Source organism: Zonotrichia albicollis, chromosome 23 (assembly GCF_047830755.1).
Source record: "Zonotrichia albicollis isolate bZonAlb1 chromosome 23, bZonAlb1.hap1, whole genome shotgun sequence".
Taxonomy (NCBI): Eukaryota; Metazoa; Chordata; class Aves; order Passeriformes; family Passerellidae; genus Zonotrichia; species Zonotrichia albicollis.
This window is the reverse complement of record NC_133841.1, coordinates 977,151-988,966: the sequence shown is the minus strand read 5'-3', so window position 1 is coordinate 988,966 and position 11,816 is coordinate 977,151.

Sequence of the window (11,816 nt, the reverse complement as noted above, 5' to 3'; positions counted from 1 at the left end):
GTTTGGGATGCCCATCCAGGATTTGGTTGGGATGCCCACCTGGGATTGAAGTGCCCACCTGAGTTTTTTTGGGATGCCCACCCAGGGTTTGGTTGAGGTGTCCATCCGGGTTTTTTTGGGATGGCCACCCAGGTTTTTTTTGGGATGCCTGCCCAGGATTTGTTTGGGATGCCAGCCATAATCCCAGCATTTTAAGGGTTTTTAGGGGATCGGCCATGGCACCACAGCCCAGAGGGATGGGAAGGGGTGACAGGACTTGCAGGGGACAAGGGCTACCATCCCCGGGGACATTCCCGGAGCAGACGGTGACAGGACTGGCAGGGGACAAGGGCCACCATCCCCGGGGACATTCCCGGAGCAGACGGTGACAGGACTGGCAGGGGACAAGGGCCACCATCCCCGGGGACATTCCCGGAGCAGACGGGAGGCAGGGCTGGCGCAGCGGGGGAGCAGCCGCGGGATCCCACAATTAATTTACCGCAGCAAGTGGCAAATCCAGATGTTCCCGGATAAATCCCTCCTCCTCCTCCTCCTCCTCCTCCTCCTCCTCCTCCTCCTCCTCCTCCCCCCGTGCTGGGGACACTGAGGTCATAGCCTGCCATCCCCGAGCCCCATCCCTGCCACCCCCCTGTCCAGTGCCAGCCTGGGAACCATCCCAGGAAATTCCCCAGCCCTGGAAGAGCCCAACCCAGTCTGCCCCATCCCACTGATCCCATCCCATCCCGTTGATCCCATCCCATCCCTGCCCTGGATGCAGCCTGGGGAAAATGGGGAGTTCTCTGGGAAATCGGCTCAGAGGGGAGATTTTCCCATTAGGATGGGGCTGTGATTCCCGTAGGGATGGGGTCCGTTATCCCAAGGAAATGGGGCTGTGATTCTTGTAGGAATTGGGGCTGTGATTTCATGGAAATTGGGTTGTGATTCCCATAGAAATGGGGCCCAGTTATTCCATGGAAATGGGGCTGTGATTCCTGTAGGAATGGGGTCAGTTATTCCATGGAATTGGGGCTGTGATTCCCATAAGAATGGGATCAGTTATTCCCATGGAAATGCAGCTGTGATTTCTGTAGGAATGGGGTCAGTTATTCCATGGAAATGGGGCTGCGATTCCATGGAATTGGGGCTGTGATTCCTGTAGGAATGGGGTCAGTTATTCCATGGAAATGGGGCTGTGATTCCTGTAGGAATGGGGTCAGTTATTCCCCTGGAAATGGGGCCCAGTTGTTCCTACAGGGATTGGGCAATGCCGGTGTGGGTGAAACAGGGAAGGTGAATTCCAATTGGGATGGATTTCATGGCTTGGGGACACAGGGGACATGAGGGACATGGAGGACACAGGATTGTCCCCCCTGGTGCTGCCCGGGGCCTCCCAAGCTCCCTCTGGGTTTGGGATGTGCCCCCAAATCTCCAAACCCCCCAAAAGCTCCAGGGCAGGAGCGACCCAGCTCTCCCCAAACCCCCCAAACCCACTCCCATCCCCTCGGGCTGTCCCCCTTGCATTTCCCTCTCTGATTTCCAGGCCTGCAATTCCTCCCTCCCTCCCTCCCCTTTCCCCGTTCCCTTTTCCCGTTCTCCCCGCGTTTCCCAGCCCATCCATCACCCTGCCGGCAGCCGGGGGGTCGGGATGGATCCTCGGGCCCTTATAAGGCGAGAGCCGGGCCGGGCTGGGAAAAACAAACCCCGGAGCGAAAGCAGGGCCGGGCAGCTCCCAAAACCCCGGGGAGAAAACCCCGGGAACGGGGAACGGGCACGGAGGGAGGACAGGACCACACCCAGCAGCGTTATCGATCGTTATCAATGATTGATCCATCCCGGGGGGGCCGAATCTGCTTTGGGAATTGATCCCGGAGCTGCTGCTGCTGCTGGATCAGGAATTTCGCTGCCCGGAGGAAACGAACGAGTGTCAGCGGGGATGAGCCGGCCAAGAGGAGATTTTTTATTTTCCTTGGCTCAGGGCTGCGCTTTTCGCTGCGTTTGTCTCTCGTTTGGGGGTGGGGATTGGTTTTAATTGACTCAGAGCTCGGCTGGAGGAGAACGAGATAAAGGAGGAATGGAAGGGGGATGAATAGAAAGGAATAGAATTAAATAGAGATGAAATAGAAATTAAATAGGAAAAAAAATAGAAATAAAATTGGAAAATTTAGAAATAAAAATAGGAAAAAATTAGAAATAAAATAAGAAAAATTAGAAGTAAAATAGAGAAAAATAGAAATAATTTTTAATTCGGAAAAAGATAGAAATTTATATTAGGAATATAAATAGGAATAGAAAATAGGAAAAAAAGGAAATAAAATAGAAATAAAACAGAAATAAAATAGAAATAAAATAGAGGTAAATTAGAAATAAAATCGAGATAAATAGAACAGAGATGAATGGAATGGAATGGAATGGAATGGAATGGAATGGAATGGAATGGAATGGAATTGAATAGGATTGAATATTCCCACTGGAAGGGCCCTAAAACAAACCCTCCAATCCCACTGTGCAGCCTGGAGGAAATCCAGTGGATTTCTGGGCAGTTCCAGCTGCCGGCTCAGCCGTGCCTCAGTTTCCCCTGTGGAAGTGGGGATGGGAATTTCGCCTCGGGATGGGAATTTCGCCTCCGGGTTGGAATTTCTCCTCTCCAGAGCCCCTTCCCAGCAGCGCCTGCCGCAGGAGGAGGGAGCTCTTTTCCCAGCCCTGATGAGGGAATTTAATTGCTGCCTTCATTACTTATGCAAATGAGCCGCGAGCATCTGCGGGAGCGGCGCCCCGGCCCCGCCGCTTCCATCCCCCCAATTACGGGGTTTATTTTAATTACCGCTTTCCCGGGGCAGCTTCGGGGGGATTCTCGGTGCGGGAAGGGCCGCGGGAGGGGCGGGTGAGAGTTTGCCAAGGGTCGGGAGCCGGCATCGATCGGGCCGGGATAATCGGATTGGGACGGGCCCGCTGGAATTCTCCGAGCCAGCAAACAGCCGGGAGGAAATTGGGTAAAAGCAATTTTATCCTGGCGTGAGGGAGGGATTTAATGAGGGCCAGGACGTGACAGCGACGGGGAACGTGCCCGGGGGGCAGCAGATCCAGCGCGGAGAGGGAAGAGGCTCCTGGAGCACCGGGGCTGTCTGGGGGGTTCAAAGAGGGATCCCAGAGCTGGATTTATGGGGAGGTGGATCCCTGACAGCCCTCAGGGTGTGCACGGAGGTTTGGGGACATGGAGAGGACCCGTGATGGGCTGGGGGCTCTGTCAGTGCCATGGAATTCTCTGTCAGCTCCATGGGATCCCAATCCCATGGGATCTTCTCCCAGTGCCATGGACTGCTCTCTGATCCATGGATCAATTCATACATGGATCTATGGATCCATCCATCATCCATCCATCCATCCATCCATCCATCCATCCATCCATCATCCATCCATCCATCCATCCATCCATGGATCCATCCATTCCTCCATCCATCCATCCATCCATCCATCCATCCTTCCATCATCCATCCATCCATCCATCATCCATCCATCCATCCATCATCCATCATCCATCCATCATCCATCCCTCCATCCATCATCCATCCCTCCATCCATCCATCCATCCATCCATCCATCCATCCATCCATCATCCATCCATCATCCATCCATCCCTCCATCCATCCATCCATCATCCATCCATCATCCATCCATCATCCATCCATCCATCCATCCATCCATCCATCATCCATCATCCATCCATCATCCATCCATCATCCATCCATCATCCATCCATCCATCCATCATCCATCCATCCCTCCATCCATCCATCCATCCATCTATCATCCATCCATCATCCATCCATCCATCCATCCATCCATCCATCCATCCATCCATCATCCATCCATCATCCATCCATCATCCATCCATCCATCCATCATCCATCCATCATCCATCCATCCATCCATCCATCCATGGATTCCATCCATCCATCATCCATCCATCCATCCATCCATCCATCCATCATCCATCCATCCATCCATCCATCCATCCATCCATCCATCCATCCATCATCCATCCATCATCCATCCATCCATCCATCATCCATCCATCATCCATCCATCATCCATCCATCCATCCATCATCCATCCATCCATCATCCATCCATCCATCCATCCATCCATCCATCCCTCCATCCCTCCATCCCTCCATCCATCCATCCCTCCATCCCCATTCCCCCCTGTTCTTTCCCTGGTTTTCCCCTCTCCCTGTCTCTCCCCACTCAGGATAATCCAGGACCAGACCCTGCTTCCCTTCCGGGGGCTGTGACCCCCAGATTCCCCATCCCAGCGGGGTCCGGGGGTCTCTCCCTGCCCGGTTTCTCCTCCAGGCCCTCCCGGTAGTGCCGGTGAAACCCGAGCCGGGCCCTGGCAGTGAGGGATGGGCCGGGGGCGCTGCCCTGCGGATCCCCCGCTCCCGAAGCCGCTCCCGAAGCATCTCAGCGCCGGGGATTTGCTGAGGCCTCCTGAGGTCCCATTTTCCCTGGAACCCATTTCCACGGCATGAATCACCGGGCGGAATGAACTCAATTAGTCCAGACAGAGGCAGCAGATAAATCAGGGTCCCATTAGGAAACCTGCCGGGTAATTTATGGCCCCGAGCGGCAGCGCTGGCTGTCTCCCTCCCTTCCCTGCCCATCTGCAGCCGGCTCCGGGACCGCGGCTCCCTCTCGGGACCGGGGATGCTCCGGGGATGCTCCGGGGATGCTCCGGGCCGGCCCTGCCCGGCTGACCCGGATCGGATCGTGCTCCTTCATTCACTCTCCCTGCTCATCCATCCCCCGCTGGCTCAGGAGGAACCCGGAGCCTTTCTGGAAGTCTGGGCTGAAATTTCCCGGTTCCGGCTCCTCGGGGCTGCTCCGGGGCTCGGATCCCCCTCAGCAGCCGGGGATGAGGGGAGGGAGCCGGGAAGGAGCTGGGTGGGCTCGTTCAGGGAGGTCAGCCCGGATTTGGGGCGCTCACCCTTCACCCTCCCTGGGGAGCTTCTGGGCGCTGGGCAGGAGCCGGAGCTGTTTTTATCAATCGTTATCAATGGTTTATCAATCGTCATTACCGACCCAGCGGCTCCGGGCTCCTTGCAGTCAGGGAGGGACCGGGGGCTGCCGGGGACAGTTCCCGGTGCCGGGGACGGTTCCCGGTGCCAGGGACGGTTCCCGGTGCCAGGGACGGTTCCCGGTGCAGCAGCGGCGGCTCCATCCCCGCCCAGGGCTCGGGAGCAGCTGCGGGGGCTCCCCCGCATCCCCCAGCCAGGATTTCCCAATGGGGCTCAAAAAGGATTTTTTTTTTTTTTTGCCTTCCGGGCAAAACCCGCGCCCGGTGCTCCAAGGGCTGGGAATGCCACAGCTCCTTCCAAAAATCATTGAAAAAGAAAATGTCGGGGGCTGCTTTTCCCCAGAGACCGTTCGGGTGCGGGGCTCCATCCCCTCCAGGTGACCGGAGATTTTCCCGAGGCTTTTCCCGCAGCCCAGGGCAGATTTTGGGTGACACAAACCTTCCCCCATGGAGCCCTCCCTGCACCCCAAAATCGCTTTTTCACCTTTCCCCCCTCGATTCTCCCAGCGCGCCTGGATCCATCCCGCCCCCTCCCACCCTAATGGGAGTCAGGGGGGATTTGGGGGATCAATGGCGGGCAATTACCGCGCCCCGGAACCGGAGCGGGGCCGCCCGGGAGGCTCCCGGGGCCGCGGAATGGCAGCGCTGGGACGGAGCCATGCGGGAAGTGACGCCTGGGGAGCGCTGCGGGCGCATTTGGCACGGGAAGGGCCCGGCCCGGCAGCCGAGAAATGGAAGCGCCGGGGGGGCTCAGACAGGGCTGGGGCGGGCAAAGCCCCCCTGGGACACAGAAACCCCGCAGGCAGCACGGGCCGGCTGCGGGAGGAGGAGGATGCGATGGGGATGGGGGAAACGGGGGGTGGGAGCGCCCCAGGAGTGACCCCCGATATCTGTGAGCCCCAAAGTCTGTGACCCCCCCCCGTTACCTGTGACCTCTATATCTGTGACCCCCGTTATCTGTGACCCCCATATCTGTGACCCCCGTTATCTGTAATGCCCCGTTATCTGTGACCCCAATGTCTGTGACCCCGATATCTGTGAGCCCCAAAGTCTGTGACGCCACAATGTCCGAGACCCCCGTTGTCTGTAATGCCCCGATATCTGTGAGCCCCAATATTTGTGACCCCAATGTCTGTGACCCCGATATCTGTGACCCCGATATCTGTGACTCCCATTATCTGTAACTCCCCGATATCTGTGAGCCCCAAAGTCTGTGACGCCCACAATGTCCGAGACCCCCGTTATCTGTAATGTCCCGGTATTTGTGACCCCAATGTCTGTGACCCCGATATCTGTGAGCCCCAAAGTCTGTGACCCCCCCCCGTTATCTGTGACCTCTATATCTGTGACCCCCGTTATCTGTAATGCCCCGTTATCTGTGACCCCCGATATTTGTGACCCCAATGTCTGTGACCCCGATATCTGTGACCCCCCAATGTCCATGACCCCTGTTATCTGTGACCCCCATATCTGTGACCCCTGTTATCTGTAATGCCCCGTTATCTGTGACCCTGATATCTGTGACTCCCATTATCTGTAATCCCCCGATATCTGTGACCCCCAAAGTCTGTGACCCCCCCGTTATCTGTGACCCCGATTATCTGTAATGCCCCTTTTTCTGTGACTCCCCATTATCTGTAACCCCCCCCGTTATCTGTGAACCCCGAGATCTGTGACCCCCCCCATTTTCTGTGACTCCCCTATATCTCTAACCCCGATATCTGTGATCCTCCCAGTGTCTGTAACCCCCGTTATCTGTGATCCCCGTTATCTGTGATCCCCGTTATCTGTAACCCCCGTTATCCGTGATCCCCATTGTCTGTGATCCCCGTTATCTGTGACCCCATTATCTGTGACCCCATTATCTGTGACCCCCCCGTTATCTGTAACCCCCGTTATCCGTGACCCCCCGATCCCTCCCTGCCCACCCCGCCCCCATTCCCAGCCGAGGGCCCCCCGCTGTCCCCCCCGGGGCCCTGCCCGAGGCACCGGAGGCACCGGGGGCTCCCTGACCCCGGCCCGGCTCCGGCTCCACAAAGCTCGGGATTGTTCCCCCCTGCACAGACACAGGAAAAGGGGCGGGGGGCGTTTCCAGGCATTCCTGCGGGGCCGGGGTGCTCCGGGCGGGTCCTGGGCCCCGGGGGGCTGCGCGTCCTTGGGGGGGGGGGAGCAGAGGGTCCCCAACCCACCCCAGTGATCCCATCCTGCCCCATTGATCCCATCGATCCCATTGATCCCATTGATACCATCCCGTTATCCCATCCCATCCCGTCCCTCCCGCACCGGAGTGAGCAGGGAAACAGACAGACACTCGGACAGACACACGGACAGACACAGGGACAGACACACAGACACGGACAGACACACGGGCACACGTACGGACACAAGGACAGACACACGGAGAGACACACGGACACACGTACGGACACGCGGACAGACACAGGGACACGTACAGACACACGGACGGACACACGGGCAGACACACAGACACGGACAGACACACGGGCACACGTACAGACACATGGACCGACACACAGACACGGACAGACACACGGGCACACGTACAGACACACGTACAGACACACGGACACATGGGCAGACACACGGACGCGTACAAATACACGGATGGACACGCGGACAGACATACAGACCCACGTAGAGACACACTGACAGACGCACGGACGCACCGACAGACACACGGACGCACGGACGGACACACGGACAGACACGCGGACACACGGACAGACACACGGACACACGGACAGACACACGCACACACGGACAGACACACGGACACACGGACAGACACGCGGACACACGGACAGACACACGGACGCGGTCCCGGGGCGGGGCTGTGCCCCCGGCTCGGCGCTGAGCCCGGACTCGCCCCTCGATCGATCCCGAGCCTCGGAACGGGACCGGCAGGGACCCTGCGGGCTCACCTGGGGGCTCACAAACACCCGGGACTAATTGCGCGGAGTTAATGAGCAATTAACGGCGCTGCGGGAGCGCCGGGACATCCCCGAGCTGAGCTGGGCCCGGGCGGTGTCCCTGGAAACGGCGGCACCGGGAGCCGCGGCACGGCCCGCACCGGGGCGGCGGGAACGGCCCCGGCCCCGCGGGCAGCGGCGGAGGCCGCGCTGAGGCGGCTGCGGGCGGCCCGGGGCGGGAGGGCAGGATGGGACCCCAACCGGGCAGGATTGGACCCGGGGTGAGCAGGATGGGACCCAAATCGGGCAGGATTAGTCCCGGGGTGAGCAGGATTGGACCCAGGATTGCCAGGATTGGACCCACCCTAGGCAGGATTGGACCCAGGGGTGAGCAGGATTGGACCCAAACCGGGCAGAAACGGACTCAAATTGGTCAGGATTGGACCCAAATTGGTCAGGATTGGACCCCGGGGGGGGGGTGGGGTGGGCAGGATTGGACCCCCCACCTGGGCAGGATTGGACCCCGGATGGGCAGGATTGGACCCAAATTGGTCAGGATTGGACCCTACCAGAGTAGGATTGGACCCAAATAGGTCTGGATAGGACCCACCCTGGGCAGGATTGGACCCATGGTGGGCAGGATTGGACCCAAATTGGGCAGGATTGGACACCCCCCCCACCTGGGCAGGATTGGACCCACCCTGGGCAGGATTGGACCCTACCTGAGCAGGATTGGACCCAAATTGGTCAGGATTGAACCCCAGACCGGGCAGGATTGGACCCAAATTGGTCAGGATTGGACCCAAATTGGTCAGGATTGGACCCCGGGTGAGCAGGATTGGACCCTAAGGTGGTCAGGATTGGACCCACCCTAGGCAGGATTGGACCCAGGGTGGGCAGGATTGGTCCCTACCTGGGCAGGATTGGACCCCGGGATGAGCAGGATTGGGCCCATACTGGTCAGGATTGGTCCCTACCAGAGCAGGATTGGACCCCGGCCCGGGCAGGATTGGACCCCAGGGTAAGCAGGATTAGACCGTATCTGGGCAGGATTGGACCCCCGGTAGGGCAGGATTGGACCCGGCCCGGGCAGGATTGGACCCGAACAGGAAGAATGGGGGGTTTTGGGGTTTTTTAAGGCATTTTGAGGGATTTTGGGGGTTCGCCCCTCCGGGCCTGGTTTCCCAGGCCCTGTCCCCACTTTCTCTCCGCTCCAGGACATTAAACCCGGCACTAAACCGGCATTAAACCCGAGCCCAACGCGGGAGGAAATCCGAAGCTGCGCAATCCCAGAGCCGCGGCCGGGCCGGGTCAGAGGTTCGGGCGCTCACCCAGGGGATGTGCTCAGGATTCATTAAGTTCATTAACTCCCTTTAATTACAGCCCTTGCTGAGTCCGCCGCGTTACCTGAGGGGATGCGGGGTTTGGGGAATTCGGGGTTTGGGGCCTGCGGGTTTTGGGGGGCTGCGCTTTTCCCTGGCCCGACCCCAATTTCTTTGGCGCTGACAATTCCCAGTTCCCGGAGCTTTCCCGGATAACGCGGCCCGTTCCAGCTGGCGGAGAAAACTCGGTTTAGGGCCGGTAGACACCGGGGAGAAGCCCCGGCGAGCGGCGGGGACCCCGGGCCGGCAGAATGGGACGGTCCCGTTGCCCCTGCGGGCACGGCACGGCCCAGCCCGGCACGGGGCGCTCAGCTCGGGGCTGTACCGGGTCAGGGTCACTCCCTGTGGGTTCCGGGACAATCCCGCTGCTCCCCGATCCCCCCGCGATCCCCGAACCCAAACCGGGGCCGCACCGGGTCAGTCCGTGCTGGGATCCGGGACAATCCCCGATCCCCCAACCGGGGCCGCACCGGGTCAGGGTCAGTCCGTGCTGGGTTCCGGGACAATCCCGATCCCCCCGCGATCCCCAAACCGGGGCTGCCCCGGGTCAGGGTCACTCCCTGCTGGATCCGGGACAATCCCGATCCCCCCGCGATCCCCAAACCGGGGCTGTACAGGGTCAGGGTCAGTCCGTGCTGGGTTCCGGGACAATCCCCGATCCCCCCGCGATCCCCAAACCCAAACCGGGGCCGCACCGGGTCAGTCCGTGCTGGGATCCGGGACAATCCCCGATCCCCCAACCGGGGCCGCACCGGGTCAGGGTCAGTCCGTGCTGGGATCCGGGACCATCCCTGAAGCCCCAGCCGGGGCTGCCCCGGGTCAGGGTCAGTCCGTGCTGGATCCGGGACAATCCCGATCCCCCCGCCATCCCCATCCCCAAACCGGGGCTGCCCCGGGTCAGGGTCACTCCCTGCTGGATCCGGGACAATCCCGAGCCCCCCGCGCTCCCCAACCCGGGGCTGTCCGGTGCCCCCGGTGCCCCCGGGGGTGTTTTTGTGCCCCCGGGCGGGGCTGTCTGGGCGGAAGGCCGGCTGGCTTTACAGCGCATTAATGAATTAAGCCGCGCCGCGGGGCCGTGCGGACGGAGCTCAGAATGCAAACAGCCCTAACTCGATTTCTCTGACTTGCAAATCGCGGCAGGCAGCTCGGCCCAAATCACATTAGGGCCGTTTCCACTGCGAGCCGTGTCCTCGCTGGGCTTTAATGCAGTTTCGCTAATTGAATTGAAACGCTCATTGAGCCTAATTCGGGTTTGTGCCGGGCGCGGGGCTGGGCTGGGACCCCCCGGAATGGGCTGGGACCCCTGGGATGGGCTGGGACCCCTGGGAAAGGCTGGGTTGGGATCAATGGGCAGGGCTGGGACCCCCGGGATGGGCTGGGTTGGGATCAATGGGCAGGGCTGAGACCCCCAGATTGGGTTGGGCTGGCGGGATGGGCTGGGACCCCCGGGATGGGCTGGGACCCCCCGGAATGGGCTGGGTTGGGATCAATGGGCAGGGCTGAGACCCCCAGATTGGGCTGGGCTGGGACCCCAAGGAAGGGCAGGGCTGAGACCCCCGGGCTGGTTGGGACGCCCTGGAAGAACTGAGACCCCCGAGAAGGGCTGGGCTGGGTTGGGACCCCCAGGATGGGCTGGGACCCCCGGGAAGGGCTGGGATATCTGGGAAGGGCTGGGCTGGGACCCCCGAGAAGGGCTGGGCTGGGTTGGGAGCCCCGGGAATGCCTGAGACCCCCAGGTTGGGCTGGGACCCCCAGGAAGGGCTGGGACCACCGGGAAGGGCTGGGTTGGGATCCCAGGGCAGGGCTGGGACCCCCAGATTGGTCTGAGACCCCCGGGCTCGGGGCTAGGCTGGGACCCCCTGGGCTGATCTGGGACCCCCAGGTTGGGTTGGGACCCCCTGGGCTGATCTGGGACCCCCTGGACTGTCCTGGGACCCCCAGGTTGGGCTGGGACCCCCGGGAATGCCAGGACCCCCAAAGCATGGGGTGGTTGGGAGTGGGCTCAGCGCCAGCCCCACACCGGATTTGGGGTGAAGCCTCCCCATTCCCGCCACCCCCCGGTTCCCCCCGGGCCCGGCGCGTTCGTGCCGCGGTTTGGGAGCAGCGGGGGGAGGAGAAGAGGCCGCGCTTTGTTCCCGTCCGTTCCCAGCCCGGGGGGCACAATGGGCCCTTCTTGGGCCGCCCCCGCTGCCCGCCAGGAAATGCCCCCCAAAACCGGGACTGAGGGCTCGGGGGGTGCAATCCCACAGCCACCCCCCAGTCACGAGCTCCCAGCTCAATTTTGGGGTGCGGTTCTGCTGCCATGCCCCGGTAATGGGGTTCCTGCGCGGGATTTTTTCCCTTTTTTCCCCGTTTTTCGGGATTGCCGGAGCCAAAGGGAGAGCGCTGCTTCCCTCTAGCGGCTCCGGGCACGGCAGGGGACAGGAGGGGACACGGCCGCGAATGTCCCGGTG